Raw genomic sequence first — 18,055 nt, 5'->3', positions numbered from 1 at the left:
ATAGTTTCCGTTTGGCTGATATAAAGCATTAGTATAGCCTACAGAGCCAGAAGAAGGCCATCTCCATTTAGAATTGAAGTTTACTCCACTAAGACAGTATTTCACTCCAAAAGACAGATGTGTTGCCTCATACCTTCGTTCAACTTTACAGACTGAATATATCCATATCTACACAGATTCAGGTAAAAAGGGTTTGTTTTTTTTTCCTATCAGTCTTAGGCAATAGTATCTGCCTTTGGGGACTTTTTATCCCAACCTATATACACACTGAGTCACACATATGCAGCCCGGGTGTGTTTGCTTCTGAAAATGCAGACATTTGTTTACTTTGAACCATTCTGCTCATAAGAAGAATCATGATTCTTATCTGAGTCAAAAAGTATTTATAACGCACAGGTTTCAGTATTTGTTGGAATAGGAATTTAAAGTTGTCTTTTTATTATATAGTAGTAAGCTTGGAAGGAAAGTAAGATCTAGTTTATCACTGGTGTATGACTGAGTTCTCAGTGTGATATGGCTGTGGTTACAGCAAATGAAATCCTAGTATGTATCAGGTGAGTAGAAATAGGGAAGTATTGATGCCATTGTACAAGGCACAAGTAAATAGAACTGTTGGAAATCAGAAATTGTTGATTTGCTCAAGTGAAGTGCATTGCCAAATCTACTGCAGATTCAACTTAACTTTTGCCAAAATACAGGAACCCTGCATGGAGCTTGCCAGGCCCAAAATGGCAGCTGAAACTGCGTCTCTTGGGGCTGTTAGTCTCCCTGCTCTGCTGCAAGGTGCCTACCAATGCATAGAGCACCACTGGTTCTGGAGCTCTCAGGGAAGCTGAGCTCCCTGCTTGAGGAGGCTTTTCAGGGCTTCTAAGGTTCTTACCTACTTCCAAGTGGACAGCCCGGAGAGCTAGCTGGCCTATGAGTGTGGAAGCCCTGAGGGCCTCAGCCTGGGACACATTACAAGGCAAGGCTGCCCCATAAGTTTTTCAGCACTTCCAGACTCCCAGTTCCATGAAAGAGCCCTGGAGCAAGCTCCAAGAGTCGCAGCTCAGAGGGGAGCCTAGCAACCTGAGAGCCCTGGCAGGAGCCTGGGCTTCTCTTGCTGGCAGGCTTCCTGCTGGTAGAGCAGCTATGTGAAATTGATAGTCTCCTGGCCTGAATTGCAGCTGTGAAACAGACAAGAATGTCAACTTCGCATATTTCAGGATCACCATATTTCAGTTTTTGAGAAAACATTTTTGAGGATCTCTGGTTCACTAAGAAATTTCTGTAAATTTGCTTTTGTTCCAAATTGGAATAACAGCAAATTCAGAAATATCTCATCATCTTCTGGCTAACCGAAACCACTGAGTTTTGGCCAGCTGTACTGGTAAAACCTCTTCTGGAATACCGAGTGCTATTCTGATTCATCCATATTCAAGGAGGGTGGGTTCAAACTGGAACATGTGCCAAACAGGACTACTAGGATGATGCAGGAATGGACAGCTTACCTTACAAGCAGAGACTAAAGGAGCTTGGCTTGTTTTACTTAGCAAAACGAAGGCTGAGAGGGGATATAATTGCTCTTTATAAATACATCGGAGGGGTAAACACCAGGGAAGTAGAAAAGCTATTTAACTTAAAGGGCAGTGTTGGTGTTGTGCTGTCTGGAGTGGCTCACTACTGTGAGTGCCAGCTTCAAGGCAGACTGTCAAAAAGCAGGGTGGAAATCCCAAACTAGCTCTATGTTCTATAATTAGATTTTACCAACCCAGTAACAAGTGTGAACTCCTAAAGCACTATAACAGTCTTACCATGGAGTTACAGACAGTCCCCTTGGGCATTGCAGTCTATCCGACCAGGCAAGCTGGACTATGTGGTAGATAGTCACTTTACACCAAAAATCACATTAATATTCAGGTTACTCCCAATCTCAAAGAACAAGTCACTTTCCCCAGGTCAAATGTATTCAGATTTCTAACCCAAGACAATGCCTGTAATCAATCCTATAATAAACTAACTAAAAATTTATTAACTAAGAAAAGAAATAAGTTATTTATAAAGTTAAAATAGGAAATATAGGCACAAATGAGTTACAGTCTTAGATATAAAAAGGTAATATAAGCTTCTGTAATAAGCATTTCTGTATGTCCTTTAGGGCTTACCCATGCAAAACAGCACTGAGATCTCTTGCTTATATTTAGGAAGCTTTGCCCCTCAGTGTCCAGGCAGCATAAAGACCCTGTTTTTTCCTTGTCAAGGATTTTTATCCTCCCTCAACCCAGAATCTGAATTGATGGGATGAGTTCATGAATAGGTTTCCCCTTCATGGAGGTAGTTAGGAATGCAGTCAACAAGGTTTCTGTCCTTTGATGTTACACAGTGCCTTGTTTACCTTCAGTAGGCCATCTTGTGTGCAGGATGAGCACTTTACCGTAATGCTTTTCTCATTTGGTGACTTGCACAGTTAGAGGTTTACAATCCAAACACTCAATATAGCTTTATACCATGGGATGCAGATATTATAAGTAGGATTAATACATGCAGGATCCAACAAGCATTCCATAAAGTCTTAACATTAAACACATTCTTATAACACTAATATCGATTTAAAATATTCTAACCCACCAGTAAACCAGACTGATTTTCAGCTATGCATTTATCAGTGTTCAGTGAGGCCCTGGGTCTTGGCATTAGCTGGTACTTGGTCTGTCAGGTGGGTTGACACAATTGCAACTGGGTATAAGCAGCCCATGAAATTAGAAGAGGGTTCTCACCAGCGGAGGAGCAAGGTTCTGGAACAGCCTCCCAATAGGAATAATGAGGGCGAAGAGCCTAACTTAAAATGGAGCTTGATAAACGTATGAACAGGATTATATGATGGGGTTGTCTGGAATAGTAGGGGATTGGACTTGAAAACCCAGGAGGTCCTTTCTAGTACTATATTCCTATGTTTAATTTGACAATATTGGAGTGCATTTGTGTAGGTTATTACATATTTTTATAGCCAGTTTGCCTCTTGAAGTAGAAATGTAAATGTATATTAATTTGCATGTATAGTGCCAAGCACAAAATGGAGTCCTGGTCCATGAATGAGACTTTTAGGTGCCACTGCAATATAAATTGTAAGTAAATAAATAAATAAATAAATATGATGTATAGTCACATCTCCTAGAACACCTGGAGTGAATTTTGCAAATACTGTATAAGACCCCTTGTCTCAGAAGTGACTTAAGTCCTGCTGACTTTCAGTAGGACTTAATTTACTACGTGCTTAAATCTCTCTTTTGAAAATGGGGCCTAAGTTCCTAAGTCACTTGGATATTTTTGAAAAAATTATTTTTGTGTTTTCAAGATGCTAAGCACCTTCTAGAAGCAGTCCTCTTGAGGGCAATAGAAATTGAGGGTATTCAGTAGCACCTTAAGTTAGCAAAAATTACTAAAACTGTTTTTCTCATTTAACATTGACTCCTTATCTTGTTTTGTTGCATCTAGATATAAATGTGTGTTTATATACAATAAAGATTGTGACAATATTATTTTTTTTGTGATATAGCTGATATAATTTGTGCTAAAATGTTGGTTCTCACTTTATGAAATTAAAATTTTATATAAATCCATGAGATAATTTATTTGAAAAGGAAGAAAAGTATAAGAATGTAGTTTTTCCTAATGGATTATATTAATTTTTGACAGTGGGCCAGATAAATTTCACATATATTGTGTTTGCAAATGTTACCTTAGGATTCCATCCAATATTTTTTTTCTGAAATTTCCGTGGAAGATTTTTGACAGTTCTCTAAGTCAGCAAATCACTGATTTATTCTAATTTATTTCAGCCCCCTATTATAAAAACATACCATGTACTGTAGCCAGCATAAAAATTAACAATGATATACATTTAAAATATGTCCCTGTTCTAGTTTTTTTTCCTCTGTTTTATAAAAAGGCACCACATTAGGGTTCAATCCTGCATACCCAAACGCCTTTTTATATTAAAGGGGTTTATTAAAAGGACACTGTCATGTTAACGATTATATTTTTCTTATTGTATGGAACTAAAAAGGGCTGCAACAGGCCCCACTAGTGCGCCTTCAAAGTTCCATTGACTTTTGTGCTGGCATAAGGATCTGTGTTAAAGACCCCTCTGGAAAGTAGGAATCTAGAATAGCATGTAAAGCCCTGGTTATGCAAAGACTTATGCATGTGTTGAACCTGAAGCTTGTGAGTACATTTAAATGAAGTCAGTGGAACTACTCACATGCTTAAAGTTAGGAACACGTGCAAATCTTTTTAAAAATTTGAATTTTACTTTTCATTATTTCTGGCATATAGAATCTTTTGCATGTTTGCACTTGTAAAGTAAAAACATACAGTGAGTTTCTTACTCTAAACTTTCAGGTTCTCATTCCTTAATGCAATACTAAGTGGGGTTATAAACACTGCAAGAGAATCTTTATTAATTTAAAAAACCTGTTCCTTTTGGAGGATAAAAATAGTTTATGGAAACATTTTTATTGGTTTTAGCTGGTTTTTTCCAGTATCTAAATTTTGGGTCTCTGTGTCTTTCTAAAGTTTTGTTTTTCAAAAGAAAATATTCAAATATGGTTTCTAATTGCAATATATGTACAAACAAAGTTGCAAATTGTTCTGAATTTCATTGTTTCTCCATACCACGGAATAGAATCAGTACATGGAAATAATTGAATACAGTGTTTGGGGTTTATCTATCATAACCAAGTTTGATATTAATGTAGTATGTAATAACTTTGTCCATGCTGGACCAACAGCTACCACATTTGTTTTAATCTTGGAACTCAAGTGTTAATTTTCGCAGTAACACACTATTCATAGTCTGGGAAATGTAAAGGAATGTTCTTTCATATGAAATTGGCAGTGGTAACTTTATGTAAATTAATCTCTCATTAAACTGGCTAAATAAGCAATACAAGAACAATATAAAAAATTAGTTTTCTCACCATGCTTTAGGATAGCTCAGTGGTTTGAGCATTGGCCTTCTAAAGCCAGGGTTATGAGCTCAATCTTTGAGGGGGCCATTTAGGGATCTGGGGCAAAAATCTGTCTGGGGATTAGTCCTGCTTTGGGCAGAGGTTGGACTAGATCACCTTGTGAGGTCCCTTCCAACACTGACATTCTATGAATTCACTACTGAGCACTTTCTGTGATGTGCAGAACACTTTCAGCTCCTCCTGACTTTCGTGGGAGTTCAGGGCATTCAGCCCCTTGCAGAAATGAGCTATAAATTTTCCTTTCCATCCTTCCTTCTGTTTTTAGTGTCAAAATGTTTTGGTTTTTTTTTTTTAAACTAGGCAGTACCACTTTACACCAAACTATCAAAAAATTTCTAGGTCCTTTCTTCATATACAGCATCAACACCTGAAGCTGTTTTAATTTCAAAGAGCTATTTATATATAATATCATTAGAATCTTTGTTCTCTGTTTTTATCCTTTTATTTAATTGTCAGCTTGTTTCTTTATTTAGTTAAAAGGGCTATTTTATATTTACAACAGCAAAGAGATGGAAGAAAAGGAAACAAGGAGTTCTTAGTAGTGACATATGCTCAACATAGTTTCTTTAGAGAATCCAAACAAAGTATTTTCCAAGCACTCGGAGTGACAGTGAGCAATTTTTATGAATTATATTTATGGATTTTTTATGCAGCTGTGAAAAAGACAAATGGAATCCTAGGATGTACAAGGCAAGGTATTTCCTTTAAAGACAGTGAAGTATTTATGCCTTTGTACAAGGCACTGGTAAGACGTCATTTGGAATACTGTATAGAATTCTGGCCACCCATGTTCAAAGAAGATTGATGCCAACTGGAACAGGTACAGAAAAGGGCTACTAGGATGATCAGAAAAATGGAGGGTCTATTTTATGCGGCGACAAAAACAGCTCAGCTTGCCTAGCATAGCAAAAAGGATATGAGAGAGGATATGATCTTTGAGAGATTGTCTACACAGAATCCACTGTTGGTGTGCATGCACATTTATGTGCATGGGGTAGGATTCTTTTGAACAGCAGTATTTGTTCTGTCTGGGCCTGCACACCCTATATCTTTGCAGCTACTGTAGCTGAGGGACTACGGCATGGGGTAGCTACAACCACCACCCAGTTCCTTTTTATTCCCTGGAGTGTGAGACATAACACCATCTGTGTCTTAGTGAGACATAGCCTTTCTTCGCTTGTGTATTCTTTTATGTCTTCATTTCTTTTCTTCATATTATTTGTTTTTCCTTGTTCTCCTTGGCACCAAAAAAAAAAAAAAAAGAAAGACGAACAGGATCAAGAAGGAGACACCCTCCTATTCAGTCGGATTTTCCTTCCTAATGGCAGACACCAAATCTCCTGGCTTCAAGATTTGTCTGTTATGCGATTTCATCATGTCCATTAACGAAAGACAGCTCGAATGTCTCATCTGTCTGGGATAAGGGCATATTCCAGATTGTTACTCTGTATGCTGTTCCTTTTCCAAAAGGACGCTTTAGAACAGAGAGACAAGATGAAAATTGTTTTTGATGGTGAAATCCATGCAGTCGCAGCCCATGATCTCTGAGTAGCATGGAAAAGACTAATCACACCCATTGCTGGCACTGGCTACCTGTGGTACCATCTCCACCTCCATCATGGTTTCCACTTATCGTTCTAATTTAGCAACCGGATCAGTTCCATCTGAGAGAAGGCTGTAGAGGAGCATCACTCAGGTCATGACTCCAGGAGCAGATTCTCCTCTCCAGTCCCAATTAAGAGACTGAAATCTTCTCCTCTGGCAGAGGAGAAGTCCTCTTCTAGGGCACATAGCCTGATGACTCTCCCTGTTGCCTCAGAGCCTAAGGGCAACTTTGGGATCTGTTGAGTTAAGTGATTCCATTCTGAATTGGCTGTTCACCTTGGCCCCAGATCAGCCTACATTATGTAGGCACCGTTCTCCTGACAGGATTGGTCCTCATCTGTAGAAAACTTATTCCTACTCCTCTTTCTCTCCTGAATACACTGGGAAATCTCCCTCCTTCCAGACCTCAATCTATCCCAGGTGACCCCATGGGATACTGATGGAGAGCCAAAAGAGGAGTTTCCCAGTGAATATGGAAAGAAAGGGAAGGATTCACTTTCACTATTTTTCATGAGAACACTTTATCTGAGAAAACTACTAAAGCATGCTCCAGCTCCACCACTCCTCCAATCTTCTCTGGTATGGGAGGAGGAGTACGTCAGTGAGGATGATCTACCTCCTCTAGCCCAGGAGTTATCAGTGCCTCAAGGAGCCTTTTCATCTTTCCATGATGAAATCCACCTTCTACAGCCTCCGAGGATAAATTCAGATTTTTCAGGATCTTCTCAAGAGGATTGCTGAGATTCTAAATATTTCTCCTGAGGTTAGTCAAGAGAAACAATATAAACTGCTGGACATTCTCCATGCTTCAACACAGGACAGAATAGTAATTCCCATTAATGAGGGCCTTCTGGAGCCTGTTATGGTTCTGGCATACTCTAGCCTCTATTCCACCCATCTCTAGGAGGGCAGGTAGGAAATAAGCTCCTGCAAAGGGATTTCAGTATTTTTTTCAACACCCAACTGATGGTTCCCTGGTGGTCCAAGCAGTCCAGAAGGCTAAATAGCATGGAGCTGCTAAGAATATGCTGTGGGAGAAAGATAAAAAAAGACTAGTCCTCTTCAGCCACAAGAGGGAAACTGAGTTATAAGGAAAAGAACCAACAAAATGCAGTAATGGTAATTACAAGACTTGCAGTATTTTACCACTGTATTATGTATATCCATCAGAAGAAGCGTAAATGTCAAAATAGTTTAACATGCTCCAATTTAACACTTACTGGATGTGCACAATTAATGTGTCAATCTGGTAGTCTCTGGGGACAAGGTTCTGTCTTAGCATAAGTGGACACAGCTCCTATTGATGTATTGTTGAAGGTGTGAATTTAGCCATGGGTATATTGGGGGCTGGTGCAGATATAATTTTGACAGGGATGTTCTAGTGTTTATTTTGCACCCTCTTTAATTGATTTTCCTGCTAAAACACTCAAAAATGGCATATTTAAGCCTCAGTTTTCTGAACATTTAAACACACGAGTAATTTTATTCACATGAGTAGTCCCACTGAACTCCAGTACTAAGATGGGAAGTTACTCATGTGAATAATTGTTGGCAGAATTGAAGTCTTGGCAAGTAAATTAACTTCTTTGATCTTGTATTAGCAGTAGTAGAAAATTTTAGGGGAGAAAATACTATAGAATTAGAGATTCCCTTTGGTAGTGGTTCTTCCTCATCTTCATCTCCACTACCCACATTCTGTCTCCCTAACAAGTATTTAATGCTGACATTTCAACCTTCTTATTGCTCTCTTTTCTTAACATTGGCGTAATTGTCCTGATTTTTGTTACAGTAATTTTTAGATAGTTGATTACATTTTTGTCTTATATGAGTTTAGGTCAAGTTCTGCCTTCTATAAGATATGCCAATAGGAAGTTTAGCTGAAACAAGCTCAGTTTAGTTTCTACTGAGCCAAGGAAAAGCTCTGTTTCAGCTTGCTTGGCAAAACAAAGCTATTTCCTGTCTGTTCAGGAGGGCCATGATTCAAGGCTTGGCTAAGGTAAAGTAATGCGCAGGATGCACAAACGGCAATATATAGGACTACTATTTTAATATTAACTTTTAAATAGGTAGAACAGATGAACAAGCAGGTTATAACAAATAACCATATATGTTACAAATATATAACAAATATTAGGAAGTGGAACTAAGAATGGCTATTTAAACATCATGAAATATTTCACTAGACAAACAGATGGCCTTAAAGAATTTTAATGCCTTGACCTGCATTCTCCTTTTAGGGGATATGTAAAACAATTGCCACACTGCTGATGTGGACTGAGTTGGCTTGGTTTCCTCAAGCAGATAATTTTCGTTTGAAATATCTACTTATCCACAATTACAAAAGAGAGATTTGGTAGTTCAGTGGTCATTTTCCCTATTTAACGCCAAAGATTCCTTTTTTCTAAAACATTAAAATTTGAAGAAAGAAAGTTATAGAAACTATATCCTCATATTTTTCATGTACATGGTATGACATACAGAGAGGGTTCCAAACCCAAAGTACCATTGCATAGTACTACTATTTACAACTTCAGTTTTAAAACTGGATTGCACAACTTGTGTATTGTATTTTTTCCCATCCTCTAAGAGCAGCTGGTGGTGAGAGTATTAAATAAAACAACAAATTAGCATCTATAATGTTAAATGGAAAAGAAAAAAAGAGAAAGATAGGTAACCAAAAATGAGCAATTTCTGGTGCTGGTGACTTTCACATATCTAGAGTCCCTGGAACAGGGGAAGCCACAGAAATCTCATTGAATTGCATTGTACAAATCCTAGAACTAAAAACTCATCCACAGCTGTAGGCGAAATGAAAAACCACTGTTTTGGGGATTTTTTTCCTCTTTCAGTTTTTATATTATACTGTATTTACTGAAAGCACACAGACAGCAGTGCCCCTCTGTTGACAAAATGAAAGACCTATATAGAACCTGAATATCTAAATAAAACATTTCTTTAGTAGCGAAGTAGCATCTAAAATACTCTGAATGGACCAAATTTCCTGCTCTGGTCATGTGATTTGTTTTGTATTTAAAATAGAACCAATAAGAATAAATGATCCACATGTATGATGGAAGATAAAACCAGAAGAAATGTAAACTACTCATGGTATTCATAGACATTGGATTTTTTCCCAATAAATTGGCTTGTATTCTGCACTCATTATTTTCTACAATGTGCGTGAAATTCTGGCCCCTCTGAAATCAATGGCAAAACTCTCATTTACTTAAGTGGGGCCAGGATTTCACATTCAGTTAAGCTTCATGGCTTTAATGGCATTATGGTATTCCTATGTACTTTATAATAATTAATGTTAACATCCTTAAAGCATGGTTTTCTTCGTCTTACTATACTACTGAATTAGACTTTTGAATTGGCTGCGTCAGTGCTAAAAATTGAAACCAAAAGATTTTCCCCTGAAGATAAGCAAACAGGAATTTTCCAGACGGTTGACCTATACTCTCCAGATGCGTCACAATTTAATTTCCATAATTTGTATTAATATTATGGATAATGAGAAGAAAAGATAGGATCTCCCTATTTTATTGTGAAATGAGATAATAACAAAAACTGGTTTCTTGTCTAATTCCAATGAATTTGTGATGTATTAGTAAAAGAATTTATGTAAAGTAAATAATTAATGTTGTGTTGTATGTAGTTATATATATGTGCCTCAAAATAGGTTATGGTTATACAGTTGGTTATGTCCCCCAGCTACTTTTTACTTAATTACAGAGGTTGAAACCCATTTATTACTAGAAGTTTTCATTTTTCATTTGAAAAACAAGTGTCCCCCTCCTTTTTTTTTTTGTATATTGCTTTCTATAATTCTGTGATCTGATAGGATTGACATAGAGGGCAAGATAATTTTTATATTGCAGGAAAGGAAATGTAACCAACAGTTAAATTCCACAGGAAAAATCCTGGCCCCAGTGAAGTCAAAGGGACTTTTGCTGTTGACTTCAATAGAGGCAGAATTTAACCGCTATAGTTCATTGTAGCCCCTCTTCTTTTCTTTTCCTGAAATCCACAGCAAAATACTATATATTTTTCTAATGAAAGGGGAGCGAACAGTTTCAACAATTATCAATTTCTATATATTGATATAGTTTATGTAGTTTTTTGGACCAAATTCAACGCTGGTGCAAGTAATTCAATTCCCTTTGAACTCTTTCCACTTTCAGTGTGTTGAATTTGGTCTTTCATCTTTAAATTTATTCTAAATCATTATACATGTATTACATTACATCTACGATCCTCTCTTAATACCACTAATCATAAATTCTTTTGATCCGAGAATATTAGCTATATGCATAAATTTAGCCAAAATAGTGGGTGAATGGCACTTTGGGAACATCTTGAGTCTAGCAGCAGTTCTTCTCTGTGATTTGGAAGGTCTGTGCTATTGGCTTGTAATCAAAGCATGTCATCATTTTACGCTCATAAAATGAATGTCTTTTGCTTTAGTGCTTTTCCATCATGTGTGCCTATAAAATAATGCTGATCATTTAAGTAACACAAGAATCTCAATGCAGGTTACAAAAGTTAGATATCTCCATTTCACAGATAGAGAATTTGAGACGTCTTGTCCAACATCAGTAGCATATGGCAAATTAGTAGTAGAGTTGAGATTAGGATCCTGCCTCTTCACTCCCAGTCCTCTGTTTTAAGCACCAGGAAACATCGGTTTACGTAAATGAAGTCCCATTTGTGTCTCCTTCTCTGATACTGTTGTTTAAAGTAGAGCTGACCTGGAATGGGATTTCCATTCTGTGAAAAATTCCAAGATTTTGCGCACACAAAAAATCACCCCTAATAGAACAACATCAAAATAAGTCAGAATTTTTCACAGAACAGCTATGTGTCCAATAGCCAGGGAACTGGGCAGCTCATGTGTCCTGTAGGAGGGCTCCCCAGGGTGCCGGTTAGGCTGGGAACTGATCAGTTAGAAGGCAAGCCAGTGACTGCTGCTCCCTTTCCCTTCCTTGTCCACATTTCCCAGCTCTTTCTGCTGTCTAACGAAGAGTGGCCCTGGAGCACACAGGAGAAGTGAGTAGTCAGCAGATCCATTGCAGTGACATCAACCCTCGTTCACTTCTGCAGTGAGAGAATGATAATAGAATGGACCATCTTTCTCTTTTTCCATTTCTCTGCCGATTTTAGGAAACAGAGACACCATCGACTTTCTTTGGGGATAGAAATGGGTGGCGCTTAGTATAGGTGAGGGAAGAGAAATAAAAATACCAGTGATCCTAGAGGTAGAAAGTCAAAGTGAGACACCATTATCTTTTCTGAGTAGGAAGAGAAGCAGAGACATCAATAATTTCTGGGGAAGAGATAAATTGCTTCCGGGCAATTCGACAGCTGTCTCTGCAATCACAGCCATCCATGACAGTCCATGTGTTTCTGAGCCGGTTGGTTCCTTTCACCCAGCCCTCTCTGACCAAGTCAGCTGTTACCAACATGCCCCTTCTAGGTTTTTGGGGGATGCATCTGGACTCATTGAGGGTGCAGGGTCTATGGTCAGAATAGGAGACCTTGCTTCACATCAACATGCTGGAGCTTTGGGGCATCCACAACTCATGTTGTCCTTTCTGGGACTCTGTCAAGCTTTCAGTGGTTCCCATACTCACAGACAATACCACCACAATGTACTATGTGAACAAATAAAGAGGAGTCCACTCTGGTTCACTGAAGGCAATTCAACCTTTGGCAGTTCTGCATCAAGAGATGTTGCCCCAATAGCTGTCCACTTACCAGGGGTCCGTAATCACCTTGTGGATCACCTCAGCAGGTTTTTCTCCCTGAGCCGTGAATGGACCCTAAAGACCCAGATGGTTTTTGCAATGTGGAGTATCTCTACTTGACCTCTTTGCAACTAGGGAAAACAGGAAATGTCACCTATTCTGCTCTCGGGAGGGGTTCAGTCCAGGCTCAGTTTCCGACACTTTCCACTGCAGCTGGCAGTCAGCTCTACTCTATGCCTTCCCTCCTATCCCAGTCATTACTCAGGTCATCTCCAAGATCCAGGCGGACTGAGCCAGGCTCATCCTGATTGCCTAGTGTGGCTGAGACCAGTGATGGTTCTCGGACCTCCTCACACTGTCAGTTCAGCCTCCTATGCCGCTTCCTCGCCTTCCCAACCTGCTCACACATGATGGTGACTGTTCCCTGCATCCAGCGATCAGCTCCCTGCACCTTACAGCCTGGCTACTATGTGGCTGAACAAGGAGGAAGTGTTTTGCTTGGAGGCTGTCCAACAGGTCCTACTTAACAGTAGGAAACTTTCCATTAGAATGGCTTACTTGGCAAAGTGAAAGAGGTTTTCCACATGGTCCTTAGCTCGCAGGGGCCTTCCAGTGGAGACTTCCATCCAGGACATCTTAGAGTACTTGCTACACTTTCAGGAATCTGGCTTAGCACTCAGTTCTCTAACAGTACACTTGACAGTAATATCAGCATTTCATCCACCTACCCAAGGGAAATCAATTTTCTCCAATGTCATAGTGATGAGATTTCTGAAAGAACTTTTTCACCTGCATCCTCTAGTGCAAGAGCCTGTCCACTTGTGGGATCTGAACACAATTTTAGCAGCTTTAATGGGACTTCTGTTTGAGCCCCTTGCTTCCTGTCTCCAGAGAACTATATTCTTGGTAGCCATGAGGGTGGGTGAGCTGCAGGCCCTTATGGTTGGGCTTTCTTACATGCAGCTCTCCAGGGACAAGATTACACTCCGGCCACAGCCAAAGTTTGTATCCAAGATGGTCTCTCAGTTTAATTTGAACCAGGTGCTGCATTTGCCTGTATTTTTTCCCAAGCCACATTCCTCCCCAGAGGAGCAATGCCTCCAGCTGTTAGAGGCTGTCTAGTCTTTTATCAGAATAGGACTGAACAGTTCCTTGCTTTATCTTGCTTGTTTGTATCATATGTGGACCACATGAAGGGACACGCAGTCTCTATGCAGACCATCTCTAGATGGGTAACGTCTTGTATCAAGACTGCATCTGAGATATACCTTCTCAGCACATATGGGCACATTTGACAAGAGCACAGGCAATGACAGTGGCATTCCTCAATGACATTTCCATATTGGACAGTTGTAGGGCAGACACATCATCTTCCATCCATATGTTAATGGACCAGTACGTGATCACTGATTCTTTCAGAGCGGATGCTAAAGTTGGGAAAGTGGTCATTTGATTTTCATTCAAATAGACTCCAAACCCTGCCTCTGGATGGGGGTACTGCTTGCTAGTTACCTGCTTGGAAAACCTGTCTGCATTTGCTTGCAGAAGAAACAGTCACTTTCTGTAACTGTGATTCTTTGAGATGTGATGCAGATGTGTATTCCATGACCTACACACCATCCTCATGTATCCAGGAAAGGGACCACAGACACCAGGTGCAAGTGCCATCTCTCTACAGGTACTGCTAGGCAAAAGTCTCCGGCTCTGGCGTGGGCACACACCTTCTTGGAATACATGTCTGCATCACATCTTGAAGAACTACAGTTACAGTAAGTAACTTCAGGAGGAAAGGAATCTACAAGTTCCTGTGCCTGGACGACTGGTTACTGAAGGGCAGGTCCAGAGAAGAAGTCCTTTCCCATGTCAACACTACACTTCACTTGTTCAACTGTCAGGGTCTCATCTTAAACACCAGAAAGTAAACTTTGGTTCCCACTCAGAATATTGAGTTAATTGGGGTCCTAATAGACTCTACAAGTTGGAGAGCATTTTTGCCGACTGATAGTTTTCGAGCAATTTGCCACTTTTGACTCTGTCTACAATCTCAGCCTTCCAAGACAGTTTGGATGTGCCTGAGACCTCTTGGGCCACATGTCTACTTGCACACAGGTGGTATAGTTTGCAAGTTTTGTCTTCATCCCATTCAAATGTGGCTCAAGATAGTTTACTCTGTGACTCTTGGGCCAATTTTTCTGTCTCCTACCACTGATACTAGACTCCTTGCCGTGGTGGATGCTTCCGGAAAATGTTTGCCAGGGTGTTTCCTTCATCTGGCCCTTTTTACCAATCATGTGTGTTGTCACTGACCTCTCCCTGTTAGGCTAGGGAGCACATCTGGAGTCACTGAAGTTCAAGGTCTGTGCTTGAAGCAGGCATCCTCACTGCATAGCAATGTGCTGGAGCTTTGGGCCATCTGCAATCCATGTCAGACTTTTCTGGACAATATCAGGGCTCAGTGGATCACATACTTACTGACAATACCACCACAATATGTTATGTGAACAGGCAAGGGGGAGCATGCTTCAGGATTCTGCCAAGAGGTAAACAGGTTGCAGCAGTTCTGCATTGAAGAGAACAGGAATACATGTGGCACCTTACAGACTAACACATTTATTTGAGCATAAGCTTTTATGGGCTAAAACCCACTTCATCGGATGCGTGCAGTGGAAAATACAGTAAGAAGACAGACAGACAGACACAGAATATGAAACAATGGGTGTTACCATGCACACTATAACGAGAGTGATCAGTTAAGGTGAGCTATTACCAGCAGGAGAGAAAAAAAAACGTAGTGGCAATCAAAATGACCCATTTCCAGCAGTTGACAAGAAAGTGTGAGGAACTGTAGGGGGGAAAAATAAACCTGGAGAAATAGTTTTACTTTGTGTAATGACCCATCCACTCTCAGTCTTTATTCAAGCCTAATTTAATGTCCAATTTGCAAATTAATTCCAATTCAGCAGTCTCTTGTTGGAGTCTGTTTTTGAAGTTTTTTTTGGTGAAGAGAGTATCACTCCGATGGCTGACCATTTCCCCGGAGTCCAGAACCATCTCATGGACCATGTCAGCAGGAATTTTTCCCCGAGTTGGAAGTGGTCTCCGAAGACCAGTGTCCTCTGGGTCATCTTTGCAGCTTGGGGCATTTCAACATTTGACCTGTTTGCTACGAGGAATAACAGGGAATGTCATCAGTTCTGCTCTCAAGGGGGCCTTATGCCAGACTCACTGTCTGTCTGACGTTTTCCATCTCAGCTGGCAGGTGGCTCTTCAGTATACATTTCCACCAATCCTGATCATCTCACAGGTCATCCTCAAGCTGAAGGAGGATTGGGCCAAGTGCATTCTCATTGCCCTGACATGACAAGTGCTGGTTCTCCAACCTTCTTGTGCTGTCAGTTCAGCCTCCCATACCCCATCCTCTCTATCCCAACCTACTCACACAGAATCACGAATGCACTTTACATCCCATGCTCAGCTCCCTGCATCTCACAGTATGGCTGCTTCGTGGGTAAATGGGGAGGAAGTATGGTGTTTGGCAACTCTTCAGCAGGTCCTATCAACAGTTGAAATCCTTCTGCCAGAATGGCGTAGTCATTAATATTGAGAGTACATCTGGAGGCAATATCAGTGTTTCATCCCCCTATTCAGGTAAGATCAGTCCTTTCCAGTGCTATGGTAGCAGGATTCTTAAGAGGACTTCTACATTTCCATACTCTTGTCTGAGAGTGGGTTCCTCTGTGGGACCATAAGTAGTGGCTTTAATGGGACCTCCATTTGAGCCCCTGGCATTTTGTCCCTTTCTGCTTTTGTTCAGAAGACTTCGTTCCTCATAGTCAAAGTGACAACATCAATTTTTTGTCTAAAGTGGTTTTTCAGTTTCATTTGAATCAGGTGATATATTTACCTATGTTCTTTCCTAAGCTGCGGTCATCTCCAGAGGAGCATTATCTCTATACATTAGATGTCAGGTGATGTCCAGCCTTCTATCTGGACAGGACTAAACTGTTTTGTGCTTCACCTCACCTGTTTGTGTCATATGCAAATTAGGGTATTCAATTAATCGCAATTAACTCGTGATTAATTAAAAAAAAATTGTGATTAACAGCTACAACAGTGCCACGTAAATGCCAGTTCTCACCTCCAGGTGCTATTATCAACAAGAAGCAGGCAGCACTGTCTCCTGCAAATATAAACAAACTTGTTTGTCTAAGTGATTGCCTAAACAAGGACTGGTGAACTTGTATACTCTGAGGTTTTACATTGTTTTATTTTTGAATGCAGTTATTTTTTGTACATAATTCTACATTTCTAAGTTTAACTTTCATGATAAAGAGTACTTGTAAAAGGTGAATTGAAAAATACTATTTTTGTTTTTTACTGTGCAAATATTTGTAATAAAATAAATTATAAAGTGAGCAATGTTCATTTTATATTCTGTGTTGAAATTGAAATCAATATATCGTGACAAAGCTCTGACCTTGTCTCAGTGGGTCCCGTGCTTACTGGTAGACTAGTCTCAGAGGCTCACTGTGACCCTCGAAGTAGCCCTTTTCTCTCGAGAGGTGAAGGTTACAGCCTACTGAGCCATTTTCATCATAAGCCAGGAAGGGAGGTGAGGAGAAGCTACTTTCCCTCGCACAGTCTCTGTTGTCTCCCAGTCTCAGTGATTAATGGGGAAGGGGGGAGCCCAGGCCCACCCTCTACTCCGGGCTCCAGCCCAGGGACCCTAATTGTAGCAGCTATTGGTAGCTGACTCTTTGGAAACAAGACGAGTACAATTCCCTGGGCCATTTCTCCACAGCAGCCCACACTTCCTCAACATCTACTTCACCCTTATCTCAGGGCCTCTTTCCTTGTGCCTGATATTGTTTGTGCTGCTTAGTTTCTCCAGCAGTGCAGCACAGCTTCCTCCTGCAGCTCCTGACATACACCTAACTGACTATCTGGGAGGCTTTTAACTAGTTCCAGCCAGCCCTTGATTGGCTTCAGGTGTCCCAATCAACCTACCTGTCTCCACTGCTTTCTAGAAGGATCTTAATTGGCCTCAGGTGTCTTGATTAACCTGGAGCAACTGCCATTTGGTTACCATGGTAACAGGGATTTGTTTAGTCTGGGGTAACATACCTGTTTCTCACTACTTTCCTAAAGCCATCTGGCCTTGCCACGTCACAATATGTAGAAAACATCCAAAAATATTTAAATAAACGGCATTCTATTGTTGTTTAACAGCACATTTAATTGCGATTAACTTTTTTAATCACTTGACAGCCCTAATGCATATTGAATGAAGGGGCATGTGGTCTCTTCACAGACAGTATCTAACTGGATAACATCCTGTATCAAGACTGCATATGAAATAGCTTCAGCTGTGCCTCCTGTGTGGGTGCTAGCTCATTCTAGAAGAGCACAAGCAACGTCAAGAGTGTTCCTCGATGAGGTCTCGATATTGGATGTTTGTGAGGCTGCTATATGGTCGCTCATACGTACATTTACGAACTATTATGTCATTATCATGTTTTCCAGGGTGGGTGCACACTTGGTAGGATGTCCTGCAATCTTTGTTTAATGGGCTTCTGGCATGGGTACTACTTGTTAGTCACCTAATTGGAATACACAGCTGCATCTGTTCAAAGAAGAAGAAATGGTTACTTACTGTAACTAGTTCTTCAAGATCTGATGCAGACATGTATGCCA

The 18,055-nt window shown here is 40.2% G+C and overlaps 1 protein-coding gene across 2 annotated transcripts in view; it reads left to right on the top strand.

The window, feature by feature from the left end:
- The window catches only part of ME1 (malic enzyme 1), a 353,342-nt gene that overhangs the window by 109,619 nt on the left and 225,668 nt on the right, over nt 1-18,055 (top strand). The gene's annotated exons all lie outside the window — the stretch shown is intronic.

The sequence above is a fragment of the Gopherus evgoodei genome, chromosome 3 (assembly GCF_007399415.2).
Source record: "Gopherus evgoodei ecotype Sinaloan lineage chromosome 3, rGopEvg1_v1.p, whole genome shotgun sequence".
NCBI classification, from domain to species: Eukaryota; Metazoa; Chordata; order Testudines; family Testudinidae; genus Gopherus; species Gopherus evgoodei.
This window is presented reverse-complemented; position numbering and strand designations above follow the sequence as displayed.